The following is a 19,185-nucleotide window of genomic DNA, read 5'->3' as shown; positions in this document are numbered from 1 at the left end:
CAAGCCCATTATCATTTTTCAGAGTGAGTCATGAATTATATATCTTTAAGAACATATGTTCACAAAATGCATCTGCCTCCTATTCTTGCTAGTGTTATCATTTTGCAGATGAGGAAACGGAGTCATCACATGATGGAATTTTGGGACTCAAAGCCAAGTCTTCAGTCATCAATGTCTGTGTCCTTTTCATTATATCATGCTCATGGTTCCATCATCTCAACTTTGTGTTATCATCAAACTTTACCTTCATGCATAGCATCAATGAAAATATTGGCTGAGCCTGCAGTATTCTACCTAACATGTACCTTTAGGTAGACATAAAGCTATTAATGGATACTCTTTTTACATTATGATTCAACTACCCAGCCACTTAGCTACTTTGTGTCAATAAGCCATAGTTTGCCATTAATCTTCAAGAAAATAAAAATGACAGTAACAACCACAAGAATACTAATATCTATCATTTGGGGGGGCAGCAGGTACTGTCTTAGAGTCTTCACATACATTATTGCATTTAACACTCACAACAGCCCTGTAAGGCAATACTATTACTTTTCTCATTTTACAGATAACAAGAGGCTCAAAGACATTAACTAATTTGGCCAAAATTACCCTGCTAGCAAGCATATACTAAGTGCTGAACCCAGATTTTTTTCCACTGACCCAAACTGCCTTATATTTGCAAAGTACAGTAGAGTTAACAAAAGCATGTTTATTTTTACATGTGTATTAGCTCTTTTTAATCTTTATCACAATTTATTTTGTAGATAAAGAAATTGAGGCTCAAGAAGTTTAGATATTTTTTTCAAATTCTTATAGCTAATAAGTGTCAGAGCTGGGAGTCAAAGCTTAGTTGGATTTCTTTCTATTCACTGCTTCTCACTGGATACTATCAGTTGAAATCGAGACTGCCTGTGTTCAACTCAGTGTTTGCTAATCTGTCATCTCAGAAACATTATCTAAAAATCAATTTCTACAAAAAATCACTTAGAACAATTGTTTCCAAAGTTCCTACCTTCCGAAATAATGAGAAACCTCTAAGTTCATTGATGTAACTATAATTTTATGCTGGAAACTCCCAGGGATTTTGGAGAAGAGAGAGATGAGAACTGAGGAAATCATAAGACCCTTATAGAGATATTGAAAATAGGGGTATAGCAATAAGGGTCCTCAAAACAGCTGACATCTTAATGGGAAGCCTAAAAGACTTTTGAAGGAAGGAAGATAGGACTAAGAAGCTAGAGATGAACAGAAACAAAACACCACACAATGGAAGTACTTTAATACACTGATAGAAAGAAAGAAAATTTCTCTTGAAAAGTTTCTGTTACTTCCTCAGAATACATATTAGGATTAGGTTTGGCTGCATATAACAGAGACATCCAAAATGGTGGTGGAAATAAGAAAGTTTGTACCTCTTTCGTATAGTGGCCAGAAATTGGCAGTTCTCGGCCAGTATGGAGTCTCCACAGTGTTAGAGAGCCGGGATCTTTCTTTGTTGTTGCTTTGCCATTCTTGGCTACCGTTCGAAAAGTCACCTCCTGGCTCAAGCAAGTTGCTGGAGCTCCAACCATTATATTCACATTTCAGGGAATAAGAAGAAGGAAGAAGAAAAGAAGAGTCTACTCTTTCCTTACAAGGAGATTTTCCAGATATAACTCACAACACTTCCACTTATATATCACTGAACAGAATTTCATACCATAATCACATTCACACCTGGTTGCAAGGGAGGCTAAGTCCTTCAGCTGGATATATTGTCCCCATATAACTACAGGATCATATTACTGAGAAGGAAAGAGAAAGGATATTGGGTGTGCAACAAGCAGGTTCTGCCACAAATGGGTAAAGGGTAAAAAAAATAACAACAACAATAATAATATAATTCATTCAATCTACCTACCTCTTCAAAGACATCCACACCAGGATATTTCAACGCCATAAATAAATTGGCACCATGGTACAACATTCTATTTACAAAATTTTAAAAGTGAAATTAATTTAGATACTTTTGTAGCAAGAATAAAGGGAACGGATTGACTATGAAGCCAAAACTGAGAAAATTTGAGTTTTGTGTTATACTAAAATCACAATAATCTTCTAAACTGACAGTTGGCTTTTGTCCTCAGGCTGTGGTGCCTGGAAGCATGTGATAAGAAATTCTTTCACGTGTAATGCCCTCCGTATTCTCACGTCGTTGCGCTGCAGATGGCTTAAACTGAACTTGCCGTAGCCCTCTTTTCTACTTAACTACATTCATACTTCAAGCAAACACAGCTCAAATGTCAACTCTATCAAAAATGATCTTCAACTTCTATATATTCAAAATACTGCATAGAAACTAAAAGTCCACTTCTCTCTAAAAGTGTATAGAAATATGCAATTAAAGAAAATTTTGAAAAAAATTAGGTATATGACACATTCCTACACAAAACCACTGTTCTTTTAAATGTATTTTTATTTCCAAAAATTATAATAATTTCTAACATTTATTAAGTGATTATTATGTGCCAAGAGCTTCAGTGTGTGATTTTGCTCCGTAGGCTCTGTCATCCTTTCCATAAACATCTGCCAAACATGTATTATGTACCTAGCACTATGCTGCTAGATAGGGATACACAGAAAAAAAACAGCTACTATCCTAAGGAAACTGATAGTATTTTTTTAAGTGAACAAACAGAGAAATAAAATGAGTACTTTCTAATTCCTGTGCGCATGAGTTCTGGGACAGAAATGGGGTTCAAATTCTGACTCCATGAATGCCTAGCTGTGGGATATGAGGCAAACCACATAACTTCTCCATATTTCAGTTTCCTCATCTGAAAAATGGGGATAACAAAGTCCTGGATGAGAAAAGTCATGTAAAGCACTTAAGTCACTGTTTGGCACAATGTAAGCATTCAATAAATGTTAGTTATTATTGCTTGCATTAATAATAGAACCCAGGGTGCTAAAGGAACACTAAAAAAGATGCTGAACCCAGACACCAGGCTGAGAAGGCTTTAAGAAGATACCTGAGTTGATTGTTGAAGGCTGTACAACTCAAATATTCCTCTACGTTCTGCAGCTTTCAGGGGTCAACCTTCTTTTTCATGCCCAAATAACCCTGACTCACATCCCAGCAAAAGCAGAAAGTCTCATCTTTCATTGGGTTATCCTCTCAAGGACAGCAGTGAAAACTTGAAGAATGATGACATGTTCCACAAACCCTTGGGCTCCCCCAGCCAGATGCTCTCTCTGGATTATTGCTCTACTCTGTGCACAGCATGTCTGCTCATACCTAACCAGTTGTTCCAGGCTGTTTCTGCTTTCCCAGTTACACTTCAGCCTCAAGATGGACACAGAACCCTCTACCGACGCCCCGAGGCAATCTAAGAAGGAGCTGTCCCTTTAAATAAGGCTGAAAGATTGGGAGAACAGAAATACATCAAGAAGGTAGTCCACAACTATGACTCAAGATGGTTACTCTGAGGGTCACAGCCCAAACACAAGTTGACTGTCTCCTCCTAGCTCTCACAGGTCCTTTCCTGATGGGGGTAGGAGCCAGCTGCACCCCATGCACAGGAATCCTTAGACACCTCACATTCCAGAGTCCAAGCTCAATTCCCTCCTTGCCCCCAAGGAAGAAGGAAAACCTTCTCTCCGCAGTCTAAGACCCTTCTCTTTTCCACCTCAGGATGGCAGGTGCATGAACACCCATTTCCTTCATGGTAACACTGCCCTCATCTCAAAGACACCTAGGACAATCATGTGAGTCCTCAAACATTGCCCCAAATCAGGGTTATTCCATCTTAACTCCTGTGTAGGACACCAATGGCCTAATCCATCTAGTGCTGCTTCAAGCTCGTCTATATCCATATCACACACCTCCCTCCCTTGGCCTTGAGGTAAAAGGAAGTCCAGGCCTGCATGACCTTCCTGCTGTGGTTCCCAGATTTTTATGGACACTTCTTGGGAAAAAATACACCAGACTGGACTTCCCTGGTGGCAGAGTGGTTAAGAATCCGCCTGCCAATGCAGGAGACACAGGTTCAAGCCCTGGTCTGGGAAGATACCACATGCCACGGAGCAACTAAGCCTGTGTGCCACAACTACTGAGCCTGCATGCTGCAACTACTGAAGCATGCTCCACAACAAGCCACCGCAATAAGAAGTCTGTGCACCGCAACAAAGAGTAGCCCCCACTCGCCACAACTAGAGAAAGCCCACGCGCAGCAATGAAGACCCATTGCAGCCAAAAATAAATAAACAAAATCAATAAATTTTTTAAAAAAAGAAAGAGAGAGAGAGGGAAGCGGAGAGAGAGGGAGGGAGAGGGAGGGGAAGAAAATGAGAGACAGGGAGAAAGAGAGAGACAGAAAAAAAAAAATACACCTGACTCCACTGACACATCATTTTCAGGCAAAGGACAGTCTAAATCCAGATATATGGGAATTTTTTTTCATTAGCTTGTTAATATACTGCATTTACATTATCAAACAGAACACTTAATATGTTATTCTGAAGCTTTTGCATTTGGAGTTATTACCCTACTTTATGGGCTTCCTTGAGAAAAAATGGGTAAGTGTTTGCCTTACAAATACATTACTAAAAGGATTCATCCAAGTGGTCCACCCTCAAACCAAGAGAAGTCGCACCTCAAAGACAAATGTTTCCCTGTATCTCATTTCCTCAGAGTTCTGCTCTCAACCAGATTATGTGTTAGGTATACTTTGCTTTTCCCTAAGTGTATGCTTCAGTTGTTTAGAATGGAAATAGCCAAGAGCATTTTAAAAACAATAAAGAACTGTCTTATTAAAAGGTATTTTAGAGACCTTCAAGATGGCGGAAGAGTAAGACGCGGAGATCACCTTCCTCCCCATAAACACTTCAGAAATACATCTACATGTGGAACACCTCCTACAGAACACCTACTGAACGCTGGCAGCAGACCTCAGACCTCCCAAAAGGCAAGAAACTCCCCACGTACCTGGGTAGGGATGGACCTGCACCAGAGGGAGGGAGCTGTGAGGGAGGAAAAGTTTCCACACACTAGGAAGCCCCGGCGGGTGGCGGGGGGGAAGCTTCAGAGCCACGGAGGAGAGCGCAGCCACAGGGGTGCAGAGAGCAAAGCGGAGAGATTCCCGCACAGAGGCTCGGCGCCAAGCAGCACTCACCAGCCCGAGAGGCTTGTCTGCTCACCCGCCGGGGTGGGCGGGGGCTGGGAGCTGAGGCTCGGGCTTCGGAGGTCAGACCCCAGAGAGAGGACTGGGGTTGGCTGCGTGAACACAGCCTGAAGGGGCTAGTGCGCCACAGCTGGTGGGGAGGGAGTCTGGGAAAAAGTCTGGAACTGCCTACGCGGCAAGAGACCATTGTGTCGGGGGCGGGGGGTGGCGCGAGGAGAGGGGATTCAGAGCACCACCTAAACCAGCTCCAGAGACGGGCACGAGCCGCGGCTATCAGCGCGGACCCCAGAGACGGGCATGAGACGCTAAGTCTGCTGCTGCTGCCACCAAGAAGCCTGTGTGCAAGCACAGGTCACTCTCCACACCGCCCCTCCCGGGAGCCTGCGCAGTCCACCACCGCCAGGGTCCCGTGATCCAGGGACAACTTCCCCGGGAGAACGCACGGTGCACCACAGGCTGGTGCAACGTCACGCCGGCCTCTGCAGCCACAGGCTCGCCCCGCATCCGTACCCCTCCCTCCTCCCGGCCTGAGTGAGCCAGAGCCCCCGAATCAGCTGCTACTTTAACCCCATCCTGTCTGAGTGAAGAACAGACGCCCTCAGGCGACCTACATGCAGAGGCGGGGCCAAATCCAAAGCTGAACCCCAGGAGCTGTGGGAACAAAGAAGAGAAAGGGAAATCTCTCCCAGCAGCCTCAGGAGCAGAGGATTAAAGCTCCACAAACAACTTGATGTACCTGCATCTGTGGAATACCTGAATAGACAATGAATCATCCCAAATTGAGGCAGTGGACTTTGGGAGCAACGATATATATATTTTTTCTCCTTTTTCTCTTTTTGTGAGTGTGTATGTGCATGTTTCTGTGTGTAATTTTGACTGTATAGCTTTGCTTTTACCATTTGTCCTACGGTTCTGTCTGCCCTTTTTTTTTTTTTTAGTATAGTTTTTAGCGCTTCTTATCATTGGTGGATTTGTTTTTTGGTTTGGTTGCTCTCTTCTTTCTTTCTTTTTTTTATTACTTTTTAATTTTTTAATTTTTAATAATTTTTTTAATTTTTAATTTTAATTATTTTATTTTATTTTATTATTATTTTTCTTTTTTTCTTTTTTTCTCCCTTTTATTCTGAGCCATGTAGATGACAGGATCTTGGTGCTCCGACCAGTGTCAGGCCTGTGCCTCTGAAGCAGGAGAGCCAAGTTTAGGATATTGGTCCACAAGAGACCTCCCAGCTCCACGTAATATAAAACGGCAAAAATCTCCCAGAGATCTCCATCTCAACGCTAAGACCCAGCTCCACTCAATGACCAGCAAGCTACAGTGCTGGACACCCTATGCCAAACAACTAGCAAGACAGGAACACAACCCTACCCACTAGCAGAAAGACTGCCTAAAATCATAATAAGGTCACAGACACCCCCAAAACACACCACCGGATGCGGACCTGCCCACCAGAAAGACAAGGTCCAGCCTCATCCACCAGAACATAGGCACTAGTCCCCTCCACCCGGAAACCTACACAACCCACTGAACCAACCTTAGCCACTGGGGGCAGACACCAAAAACAACGGTAACTACGAACCTGCAGCCTGTGAAAAGGAGACCCCAAACACAGTAAGTTAAGCAAAATGAGAAGATAGAGAAACACACAGCAGATGAAGGAGCACAGTAAAAACCCACCAGACCAAACAAATGAAGAGGAAATAGGCAGTCTACCTGAAAAAGAATTCAGAGTAATGATAGTAAAGATGATGCAAAATCTTGGAAATCGAATGGAGAAAATACAAGAAACGTTTAACAAGGACCTAGAAGAACTAAAGAGCAAACAAACAAGGATGAACAACACAATAAATGAAATTTAAAATTCTCTAGAAGGAATCAATAGCAGAATAACTGAGGCAGAAGAACACATAGGTGACCTGGAAGATAAAATAGTGGAAAAAACTACTGCAGAGCAGAATAAATAAAAAAGAATGAAAAGAATTGAGGACAGTCTCAGAGACCTCTGGGACAACATTAAATGCACCAACATTAGAATTATGGGGGTCTCAGAAGAAGAAGAGAAACAGAAAGGTACTGAGAAAATATTTGAAGAGATTATAGTTGAAAACTTCCCTAATATGGGAAAGGAAATAGTTAATCAAGTCCAGGAAGCACAGAGAGTCCCATACAGGATAATCCAAGGAGACACACGCCAAGACACGTATTAATCAAACTACCAAAAATTAAATACAAATAAAATATATTAAAAGCAGCAAGGGAAAAACAACAAATAACATACAAGAGAATCCCCATAAGGTTAACAGCTGATCTTTCAGCAGAAACTCTGCAAGCCAGAAGGGAGCAGCAGGACACATTAAAGTGATGAAAGGGAAAAACCTACAACCAAGATTACTCTACCCAGCAAGGATCTCATTCAGATTCGATGGCGAAATTAAAACCTTTACAGACAAGCAAAAGCTAAGAGAATTCAGCACCACTAAACCAGCTCTACAACAAATGCTAAAGGAACTTCTCTAGCAGGAAACACAACAGAAGGAAAAGACCTACAATAGCAGACTCCAAACAATTAAGAAAATGGTAATAGGAACATACATTTTGATAACTACCTTAAATGTAAATGGATTAAATGCTCCAACCAAAAGACATAGACTAGCTGAATGGATACAAAAGCAAGACCCATATATACGCTGTCTACAAGAGACCTACTTCAGACCTAGGGACACATACAGACTGAAAGTGAGGGGATGGAAAAAGATATTCCATGCAAATGGAAATCAAAAGAAAGCTGGAGTAGCAATACTCATATCAGACAAAATAGAGTTTAAAATAAAGACTATTACAAGAGACAAAGAAGGACACTATATAATGATCAAGGGATCAATCCAAGAAGAAGATGTAACAATTGTAAATATTTATGCACCCAACATAGCAGCACCTCAATACATAAGGCAAATTCTAACAGCCATAAAAGGGGAAATCGACAGTAACACAATCATAGTAGGGGACTTTAACACCCCACTGTCACCAATACACAGATCATCCAAAATGAAAATAAATAAGGAAACACAAGCTTTAAATGATACATTAAACAGGATGGACTTAATTGATATTTATAGGACATTCCATCCAAAAACAACAGAATACACTTTCTTCTCAAGTGCTCATGGAACATTCTCCAGGATAGATCATATCTTGGGTCACAAATCAAGCCTTGCTAAATTTAAGAAAATTGAAATCGTATCAAGCATCTTTTCCGACAACAACGCTATGAGACTAGATATCAATTACAGGAAAAAAATCTGTAAAAAATACAAACACATGGAGGCTAAACAATACACTACTTAATAACCGAGAGATCACTGAAGAAATAAAAGAGGAAATCAAAAAATACCTAGAAACAAATGACAATGAAAACACAATGACCCAAAACCTATGGGATGCAGCAAAAGCAGTTCTAAGAGGGAAGTTTATAGCAATACAATCCTATCTTAAGAAACAAGAAAAATCTCAAATAAACAACCTAACCTTACACCTAAAGCAATTCGAGAAAGAAGAACAAAAAAACCCCAAAGTTCGGAGAAGGAAAAAATTCATAAAGATCAGATCAGAAATAAATGAAAAAGAAATGAAGGAAACAATAGCAAAGATCAATAAAACTAAAAGCTGGTTCTTTGAGAATATAAAATTGAAAATCCATTAGCCAGACTCATCAAGAAAAAAAGGGAGAAGACTCAAATCAATAGAATTAGAAATGAAAAAGGAGAAGTAACAACGGACACTGCAGAAATACAAAGGATAATGAGAGATTACTACAAGCAACTATATGCCAATAAAATGGAAAACCTGGAAAAAATGGACAAATTCTTAGAAAAGCACAACCTTCTGAGACTGAACCTGGAAGAAACAGAAAATATAAACAGACCAATCACAAGCACTGAAATTGAGACTGTGATTAAAAATCTTCCAACAAACCCTCTTGCACTGTTGGTGGGAATGTAAATTGATACTGCCACTATGGAGAACAGTATGGAGGTTCCTTAAAAAACTAAAAATAGAACTACCATACGACCCAGCTATCCCACTACTGGGCATATACCATGAGAAAACCATAATTCAAAAAGAGTCATGTACCACAATGTTCATTGCAGCCCTATTTACAATAGCCAGGACATGGAAGCAACCTAAGTGTCCATCGACAGATGAATGGATAAAGAAGATGTGGCACATATATACAATGGAATATTACTCAGCCATAAAAAGAAATGAAATGGAGGTATTTGTAATGAGGTGGATGGAGTTAGACTCTGTCATACAGAGTGAAGTAAGTCAGAAAGAGAAAAACAAATACAGTATGCTAACACATACATATGGACTCTAAGGGAAAAAAAAAAAAAGGCCATGAAGAACCTAGTGGCAAGACGGGAATAAAGACACAGACCTACTAGAGAATGGACTTGAGGATATGGGGAGGGGGAGGGGAGAGATGTGACAGGGTGAGAGAGTGGCATGGACATATATACACTACCAAATGTAAAATAGATAGCTAGTGGGAAGGAGCCGCATAGCACAGGGAGATCACCTCGGTGCTTTGTGACCACCTAGAGGGGTGGGATAGGGAGGGTGGGAGGGAGGGAGACGCAAGAGGGAAGAGATATGGGGATATATGTACATGTATAGCTGATTTACTTTGTTATAAAGCAGAAACTAACACACCATTGTAAAGCAATTATACTCCAATAAACATGTTAAAAAAAAAAAGACCCAAGAATGAAGACCCAATGCAGCCAAAAATAAATAAGTTCATTAAAAAAATAAAAATGTATTTTAGCATTCTATTACTATTGAACACAGTAATACCCCTTGGCCAGAAACTTTCAGGAATGTTAGACATATAAGCTAAAGACCCTATCTAAAAACCAAGAGAACCACTTTTTGGATAGTCAAGAACCATTTGGCATTCAAATGTGTACCCCAAAAGATTTTTATTTATATTACTCAAGTATTAATTTAAAATTCAGTGGCTCTTACATTCGTAGTATCATAATACTCAGGGTAGAATTCAAACTATCTTCAATCATCTATTCACCAACCTCTCTCCTCTGTTTTAGACAAGCAATATTAAACAAGTTTAGACTTTCCTATCAATATATAAAGTTTTTTCTTTCCTCTGCAATAGGGAATTTTAAAAAATATTTTTGTTACTATTAAACGTTACTATTTAACTGAAATTTTCAAAGATAATATTTTGCTAGCTACTTCAATGGATTGTTGAAAAAATCATCTGAGATAATAGGGTAATGAACAGAACAACTTTTAGGAAACTGTGTAAAAATTATTAACATTATTGGCTTGTTAAGGTGGTAGAAGGGTAGATAATTGTACAAATGGCATTTAATACATGGCCCGGGAGAGTGAAAGGAAGAGGAATTAATGTGTATTGAGACCAACTTTGCAATTAGTTAGTATTTCTTAATCCTTACATCCAATGTATGAATTAGATATTTCTATTTTACAATACTAAAGTAAACTGAAGATAACAGAGGTTAAGTGATTTGTCCTACAGCCACAAAGCTAATTAAGAGCCTGAGTGGGACTTAGACACAAAAGAGAGGGCTCAGGAAGCATAAGCAGAAAGGTAGCAAGATCAAGACTGTCCAACCTACATCCCACTGTTGCCTGTCTAGCTTCACCTGGTTCTCTCCTAAGTGAAGAATGTGAGGGCCTTCCTTCCCCAGCCTTTCTAGTTCAGCCTCAGCCCCTGAGACCACCCAAGCAGTCCAACACTGGCCATTCAACGGTGAGAGTGAGAGCTGGCACGTGGAGTTGGTATGCTGCTGCAGGTCAAGTGTCTGGTGAACCTGCTCTCAGGCCCTGAGGATCCACAGACCCACTGAGTATATAATGTATATATTCTGCTTCTACCGTTCTGACCGGGTGATAAAACTGAGGTTCTAACTGGGCTTTCCCATCTGACTTAGGGTGGCATGAGTCTTTGCCTCACTGTGAAGGTCCTATAAGGGTATGCCATAAATGAAAAGTGCCCAAGCTGAAAACAGGCCACATGCTGCAAATACCCAAGAATGTCACAATTTATGAAGGCATAGCTTGACTAGAGAGTCACAGATTAAGAACAGAAGTTTGAGAAGAGGAAGGTATGATGAACTTGTTCCAGTTGCTAACTTTGTGATCTTTAGTCGATGTCTTTAGCTTCTCTGGGCTTCACTTTCCTCATCTGTAAAATGGGGGCAGGGATACCCATGTGACTAGGTTTTTATAAGAATTAATTGAGATAATGTTTGTCAAGGATCAGGAACAGAACCTGGTATATAAAAGGCACTCAATAAATGCCATATATCATAGATTCAAAAATGCGCATTCATTTTCACATTTTAACATCTCGGAAATTGGAATGAATTTTATATTGTGTTACAGTTTAGTCAACAGGTTTTTTCCCCTTTCTTAATGGTACATAATGGTACAGTCAATGGCATCTAAAGTTTGATCAAATGCAGAAATATCTTTCTCTTACCACAGTATTCAAGAACATATTTTATTCCTTCCCAAACCTGACAAGTCACAGAGCAAAAATAAAAGCAGCACACTATAATGGATGGTGACTTATAACCATTTAGAACAATTGAGAACAATTTTTCCCCATCTTATGCCACAATTCCACTTTTAGGGCTGTGAAAAGAGCAACTGAGATTTTTGTGAAATAGCAAGAGCTTTAAAGAGGGCTCCCTTGCCTTTTTCACAGACAGCCTTGGTTTTAAAAAAAATAATTGCTAACTCTAGGTAATGCAGTTCTATGAGAGGAAATATGTTCTTGTGTTTAAGAATGTTCCACTTAGACCATACTGGTTGGTTCTGCAAAATCATCAAACATTTCTAAACAGGATGAATTGTTTTGGTCCAAGTCTTGGTTTTAAAACTGATTCATATGAGAATAATTATGGGCAAATGAGTCACACAAACACACCTACACTCTCACTGGTCACCTGTCCCTTTGTTTCTGGGATGCCCTTTCTCCTTCCCTCTCCATCTACTGAATTCTTATCCCAAAGCCATCTAATGAAACAAGATAGACAACTGTAAATAATAGCTATAACTATTTTATAATGTTAATAATTATCATTAAATTTGAGGTGAAATAATGGTACCTAATCCTTTAAAGGTACATATTGAAAATTTTGCAGATAAAATGATATGACGTCTGGGATTTGTTTCAAAATAATCTAGAACTGAGGAAAGTGGGTGGAGGTACAGATAAAACTCAGTCATGAAATTATTGAAGCTGGGTAATGGGTACATAAGAAGGGGCTCATTATACTATTCTCTCTGGTTGTGTATATATTTGAAATTTTAAATAACAAAAAGTTTTTTAATATACCACTGTGAAAAGTACTACAACATATTTCACACCTAAGATGAATGAATCAGATGAATGAATCTTGTAGAATCTTCAAGATGGCATGCGTGCATATAAATAAACTCCCATTCCTTCAAAGTGGTCAAATATTTCAAGATAAAGAACACCATAGTCTGGAGGAAGTACAAATTTAGGTCAACACAAACTTACTTATCTCTACTTTTCATCCAAAAATGCATCTTTGGATAGATTTGGCTCCTGACACACCAATCTTCGTGCATCATTACTTCTGGAAGATTCTCAGTCACCTATAATATTAATTATGTCATTAGAACATATTGGAAACAATCGTGCTCATTCCCATGGATCCCCTAGAATTGCTAAGGTTTTCCATTGGCACCTGTAGCCCTGTGTCTGGACTCCATGATTTTAGACTTACTGGTGCTAGCAAGTAATTTTATAAAGACATGCATCCCAGGCTCCTATTCTGCAGCATTTTGGCTTAACTTTTCAAGACCTTAGGTGCACAAAAGTACTAAATTTTCCTGAACAAGGCTTCCAGGCCAGGACCTAGGCCCAAACTGGCAGCAGCGATCGCAGTTGCAGCGATGGCAGTTGCAGCAATGGCAACTGCAGTGCAAAAGCAGCGGCCATGGCAGCAATGGCCAGAGCCATGTGAGAAAGGAAGGTTTCTGCACACAGGCACTGCTGGGACCCATGGTGGGAGGCTCTTGCCCATCAGTCCCTAGAGCCTGACTGTGGCATCTGCACAAATATTAACTCTGGCCTGAGGAAGGGACAGGAACCGCCGGCACACAGGCAGTAAACTTTGTCAGTAAATTATTACAAAATAAAACTGTATACATGAATACTGCAAGAAAGCATGTCAGGGAGTCATTATAATCTTTTTTTTTTTTCTCATCTTTATTGGAGTGTAAATGTCCCACAACGTTGTGCTAGCCTCCGCTGCACAACAAAGTGAATCAGTCACAAGTACACACATATCCCCACATCCCCCATCCCCACCCCGCCCCTCCAGGTCGTCACAAAGCATTGAGCCCATCTCCTTGTGCTACGCAGCAGCTTCCCACTAGCCGTCCATTTTACATTTGGTAGTGAATGCATGTCAGTGCTACTCTCCCACTTCACCCCAGCTTCCCCTTCCCCGCCTGTGCCCTCAAGTCCGTTCTCTACATCTGGGTCTCTATTCCTGCCCTGCCACTAGGTTCATCTGTATGCTTTTTTAAATTCCATATATATGCGTTAGCATACGGTGTTTGTTTTTCTCTTTCTGACTTACTTCACTCTGTATGACAGACTCTAGGTCCATCCACCTCACTACAAATAACTCAATTTTGTTGCTTTTTATGGCTGAGTAATATTCCATTGTATACATGTGCCACATCTTCTTTATCCATTCATCTGTCGATGGACACTTAGGTTGCTCCCATGACCTGGCTATTGTAAATAGGGCTGCAATTAACATTGGGGTACATGTATCTTTTTGAATTATGGTTTTTCTCAGGGTGTATGCCCAATAGTGGGATAGCTGGGTCGTATGGTAGTTCTATTCTTAGTTTTTTAAGGAACCTCCATACTGTTCTCCATAGTGGCTGTATCAATTTACATTCCCACCAACAGTGCAGGAGGGTTCCCTTTTGAATCTCAGATTTCGAAAACTGCTTCAACATTGCAAAGCACATATCCACAGACTTAGAAATAGAAAGTAAATTTAAAGAACAGGGCATTTGACAGGAAGATACACTACCTACTATGAAGCTTCAGATGAACCAATTATTAATGAAGAGGATAATTAAAAATTTTTTTCTTCCTTGTAGTTGAAGATGCATCGATAGAAGGCATAAACCAGCACTTTGAATTTTATACAAATCATGAAGTCACATTTGGTTCTTGTACAACCTCCATAAATTACAGGAAATGTCAGAGGAAATATTAAAATGCCATTGTATAAATTTACATTTTAAATTAAATTTCAGCTTACACAAAACTGATTTGTATGAAGAATGAAATAGTTTTAGAAAAATTGTTTTGTGGGACTCATTAGCTCTACATGCACTAAAATTTTTATTTCAAAATAATTTATCAGAAATTCATCCCAAATGTTGTCACAGCCTATAAAATACTCTTAACAGCTCCAATAATTGCATCAGCAGAAAGATCCTTGTCAAAATTTAAAATTATCAAAAATTATTTGCAATCTTTCATTTTCCAAGAGCAGCTAAGGTCTCTTACAATTGTATCAATTGAAAATAAAATTGCTAAAGGTATATATTTTAATGACTTTTTAAATGAATTTGCATAAAAGAAAGCCACAAAATTATGATTAATCAAGATATCACACTGATAAAGTATTATAATTTATTGTATTATATAAAATTATGGCACCAAAAGTATTTTTTGCACTTTGTAAGTTATATTGTTACTCATATACCACTAGTACCTCTGTTGTATCTTATAAGTAACAAAATATTTTTAAAGGAAAAGCTTTATTTGTAATACTTTTAATGGCACTTTTTTCCTGCTTTTTCAATAAGAGCTTGCATTTTCATTTTGCACTGGGCCCCTCAAATTATCTAGCTTGCCCTGTTCACAGAAAAGGGTATTTTTATGTCTCACCTGATTAAGAGAACAGCTATATTTCTGGATGTAATCAAGGCCTTTAAAGCTGTTTCTAGCACTGTTATATGGGAGAAGGGAAAAGCTATAACTCATAAATATTCAACCAGTTCTTGCAAGTCCAGCATTATAGAAGATTCTAGTTGGGTGGGATGGTGGGGGGAACCTTAAAGATGAACTATTTTCTTACATAGATAGCAAAACTGAGGCACCAAATTGTGATTGTTTCAAGGTCACAAGTAATTTAGAGGCAGACTTGGGACTAAATCTCAAGTCTCTCAAATCTACCTGGTACAATTTCTACCACCAGTTCTTTCTGATTGTATCAATAAAGGTCCAGAAAACCAGAAAGTGCTCTAGGTATTTCAAACAGAATAATGTGAGTGATGACCACAAAGGAAGGCCCATTCAAAGGGGCTGGAGCAACCAAAGGAAACACAGCTATTGCTGGAGGAGAGATACCCCTGCCTTCTTCCTCCCTTCCTGCCTTTCATCTTTTGCTCCAGATTCCCATTAGCAGAACTGACCTTTAAGCCAGCTGACAGAAGAGCCTGGAAAACTCAGTCTGTAGGAGTCAGCCCTCTGTGATATTGAGCAGAACAGGGAAAGGGTGAGCAGTGCATTGAAAGCAAACAAGCAAATGACTGGCGCACTGAATAAGCCAGGGATAATAACTTCTTCAAGTCTGAGTGCTACCTGAAAATCTAAAAAGTGCTGGCAGCCAAGTAATACTGGCAGTCCTCAATTATTGAGATAACGTAAACCAAGAATATTTAGTATCTCACACTGTTTCTAAGGGTCAAGAATCTGGGAGAAGCGTATCAGGGCAATTCTGGTTCAGGATTACTCTTGAGGTTGCAGTCAAGATGTCAGCCAAAGCTACAGTTTGCTGAAGGTTTGAATAGAGGTGTAGGATCTGCTCGCAAGAAGACTCACTCACATGGCTGTTGACCGGAGGCCTTGGTTTCTCATTGTCCATTGGTAGGGTGTCTCAGTTCTATGCCACATCGGCCTCTCTCTCTATAGGGTTGCTCACAACATGGTAGCTAACTTTCCCTACAGTGAATGCTATTAGAGAGAACAAGGCAGAAATTACAACATCTTTTATAACCTAACTTTGGAAGTGACATACCCTCACTATTGCCATATTCTATTCGTCACATAGATCAACCCTGATACAATGCAGGAGGGGTACAATGTACAAGGGATGTACAAGGAAATGAATACCAAGAAGTGAGAATTATTAGGGACCATCTTGGACACTGGCTACCAAAAGGATCATGTCTTTGGAATTGCCTAACTAGTAATTCAACAGAATAATTGCCTTTGTCCTGGATTGGCATTGAAGAACCTGATTTTTTTTAAAAAAAGAGGAGCAAAAAGCCATTCATGAGATAATTTGACTTTGATGGAGCTGCAAATATATTATCTCTAAGTATGGTATGACAAAAAGTTATTGTTTTCATTTTGCAATTTCCTTGGTGCAAGGACATTTTCCTTCATTTATGTATTGTATGCAGAGTATCATTACTGGTAAAGTTAGAGCAATATACCCTTACATCATTCATTAAAATGGCTGAATTAAAAATAGCTTGGAAGAGCTGAATTATAAAGTTATGATGATAATTATTTAGGCCAAAGGTCAGCAAACTTCCTCTGTAGAAAGCTAAGTATTAAATATTTTCGGCTTTGTGAGCCATACATTCTTTGTCACAGCTAATCAACTCTGCTGTTGTAGTGCAAAAGCAGCCATAGACAATATGTTAAAAAAGGAGTGTGGCTGTTTTCCAATAACTTTATTTTGCAAAATTCCACTTTATTTACAAAAATAGGGGGCAGGCCAGATTGGGTCTGCAAGCCATTCTTTAAGAACTGTGGTCTAGACTTATGTGAGTCATTATTACAAGGAAGGGGAATAGGAGAGGCTAAATCAGAAGTGGAATACCTTAAACCAGTGAAGGAGAAAGTGTTACAATATGGAAAATTTATCCCTACTGTGATGGATTGGTTTATGGAGAATTTTGGCAAATGTCAATTTGAGGTTTCCTCTGGTGCTGTAAGATCTGTTTTTGCTAGATCTTCCTCTCACGGATCTCATAACAGATCATCCCTAGTGTTTAAGAATTTGGGGGTCCAGATTTTATATATTCATTATGGAATTCTTGAACTTCCCCATGAACTTATGATTATTCTGTTGTTGTTGTTTATATGAAGTCCTTGTATGAGCACTTTAGTCAGTTTATCTAGTGTGCTATTCTGTTAAAATATTTTAATAGTACTTCTAAAGTATTTCTATACTATCTACTGAATGGTGTACTAGCTCCTATAATACTTCTTTTACGGTGAGTCTCGACTTTTATTACAGCAATTATTTTAGCTATCATGAAGGTGTCTAGTTAGTAATGTACTTGTTATTTTTAAAGAGTACCTAAGATTTTAAACCTTCTTTTGTATAGCAGTTTCTAAAAGTGAATTATTTTGAAAGAATGCTAGCTATTAATTTATGTATTTATTATTTTATTTTAGTAATTTGAAATGCCCTAGAGAAGGCCACAATTCAGTCATTCGAATAATTTGATCAATTTGGTAAGGAATTAGATTTTTTTTTTAATAAGTTTATTTATTTATTTATTTATTTATTATTTTTGGCTGTGTTGGGTCTTCGTTGCTGCGCCTGGGCTTTCTCTAGTTGCGGCGAGCCAGGGCTACTCTTCATTGCGGTGCGCGGGCTTCTCATTGCGGTGGCTTCTCTTGTTGCAGAGCATGGGCTCTAGGCAGGCGGATTCCCAACCACTGCGCCACCAGTGAAGTCCCAGGAATTAGATTTTATATGAGAAAATGGTCTACTTATTGTAAAACAAGACTTTTTTTGTATGGTAAAAAATACATAACATATAATTTGCCATCTTAATCATATTTTTTAAAGCAGCTTTATTGAGATACACACCATACAATTAAACAATTTAAATTGTACAATTCAATGGTTTTTGGTATCTTCACAGAGTTGTGGATCCATTGTCGCAATTTTTTTTTTTTTTGGCTGCACTGTGTGGCATGAGGCCTCTTCCTAACCAGGGATCAAACCCGTGCCCCCTGTATTGGGAGCTCAGAGTCTTAACCACTGGACTGCCAGGGAAGTCACTACCATCTTAACCATTTTTAACAGTTAAGTAGTGTTATGTATATTTACAGATCTCCAGAACTTTTTCATCTTGCATTTGCATTAAAACAACAAATTCCCTTTTCCCTTTTCTCCCCAGCCTCTAGTAACCACCATTCTACTTCCTGTTTGTATGAATTTGACTACTTTAGATCTCATATACATGTAATCGTACAGTATTTGCCATTTTGTGGCTGGCTTATTTCATTTAGCATAATGTCCTCAAAGTTCATCTGTGTTGTAGAATGTGATAGGATTTTCTTCCTTTTTAAGGCTGAATAATATTCCGTCGTATGTATATAGCTCATTTTGTTTATCCATTTATCTGTTGATGGGCACTGGGTTGCTTCTACCTTTTGGCTATTGTGAATAATGCTGTTATGAAATGGGTGTGCAAATAACACTTTGAGATCCTGCTTGCAATTCTTTTGGATATATACCCAGAAATGGAATTGCTGTGTCATATGATAGTTCTATTTTTAACTTTTGAGGAATCTCCATACTGTTTTCCTTAGCAGTTGTACCATTTTACAATCCTGCCAATAATCCATTGGGTTTCAATTTCTCCACATTTTCACCAACACTTGATATTTTCTGTTTTTTAAAATTTATATTTGCCATCATAATGGATGTGAGGTGATATCTCATTGTGGTTTTGATTTGCATTTCTCTGTAATGATCCTAATTAGTGATACCGAGCATCTTTTCATATGCTTGTTGGGTATTTGTATATCATCTTTGGAGAAATGTCTATTCAAGTCCTTTGTCCATTTTTTAATCAGGTTATTTGATTTTTTTGTTGTTTAGTTGTAGGGGTTCTTTATATATTCGGATATTAATTCCTTATCAGATA

This window comes from Balaenoptera physalus (genome assembly GCF_965194825.1).
Source record: "Balaenoptera physalus genome assembly, chromosome: 3".
Taxonomy (NCBI): Eukaryota; Metazoa; Chordata; class Mammalia; order Artiodactyla; family Balaenopteridae; genus Balaenoptera; species Balaenoptera physalus.
This window is presented reverse-complemented; position numbering follows the sequence as displayed.